A 1,237-nucleotide genomic window follows, 5' to 3' on the forward strand; every position below is an offset into this window, starting at 1 on the left:
TGCGAAACGTTTCTTTTTAACAAAAAAAACGAAGTCCAGATGACATGATTCAACCTTTTTTGTTGTTATATACCTGGATGACTGAGAAAACAAACTTTGTGTTTTTGAAACCATTAGTGAAAAGGCCAGACTTCAGGGGTATCTGAGGCAGGCTTGAAACACAAGAGTCAGGGTGGCTTCTGGGTAATACCAGATGGCTAGGCCTCAGACTGACGAAGCCTCTTGGATGAGGGGCGAAACGTTTCTTTTTAACAAAAAAACGAAGTCCAGATGACATGATTCAACCTTTTTTGTTGTTATATACCTGGATGACTGAGAAAACAAACTTTGTATTATGAAAATAGTTCCAAGCGGAGTTCACATCATAAATTAATAGAATACGATGCCAGTCAAAGTGGGATAGATCCCAGAGGAATAATTGTTCGCAAAAACATTTCAGATACATTTTTTGAATTAATCTGGGCTTAGAAAGTGGAAGTTTAATATCTCTGAGAGCCGCTATTACACAATGATCACTTAACATGCCAGCAAATACAACTGTACCAGTGAATTTGTGAGGCATATTTGTTAAAAACAGGTCTAACGTAGAAGATTTTTCAGGATGGTTTTTGTTTGGTCTAGTGGGAGGGTCGATCATTTGGGTTACATTGAGAGACAGGCAACATTCCTTGAATTTATCACAGAGTGGGGTTGACTTATCCCAGTCAATATTGAAATCTCTTACCAAAAAAATCTCTTTGTCCCAAGAGTCAGCTTTGGTAAGTCAGGGTCAGAGTGCCAAGGTCCCCGCCTTTGGCCACTGCCCATAGCATCATGCACCTGACTTTTATGGCCTTTCCTGAAGGTGGTGGGTCCACAGGAAGGCAAACCCATGTTGCTTCTTCGGGCTGAGCACGACCGGGCCCCATGGGTAGAGACCCAGTCACCAGGCACTCGCCGACGAGCCCCTCCCCCAGGCCTGGCTCCAGGGTGGGACCCCGGTAACCCACGTCCGGGCAAGGGACACTGAGTTCCTTGTTTTGTTTTATCCATAAAAATTTTCTGAATTGCTATTTGTCTGGCCTGTCACCTAGGACCAATCTGCCTTTTGAGACCCTACCAGGGGCAATTATAATTGCCCCCGCCAGCATAGCTCCTAGGATCATTCAGGCGCACAAACTCCTCCACCACGATAAGGTGGCGATTCAAGGAGGAGATGTGTATTATATATATATATATATATATATATATATATATA

The sequence above is a fragment of the Nematolebias whitei genome, chromosome 1 (assembly GCF_014905685.2).
Source record: "Nematolebias whitei isolate Nwh7 chromosome 1, NemWhi1, whole genome shotgun sequence".
NCBI classification, from domain to species: Eukaryota; Metazoa; Chordata; class Actinopteri; order Cyprinodontiformes; family Rivulidae; genus Nematolebias; species Nematolebias whitei.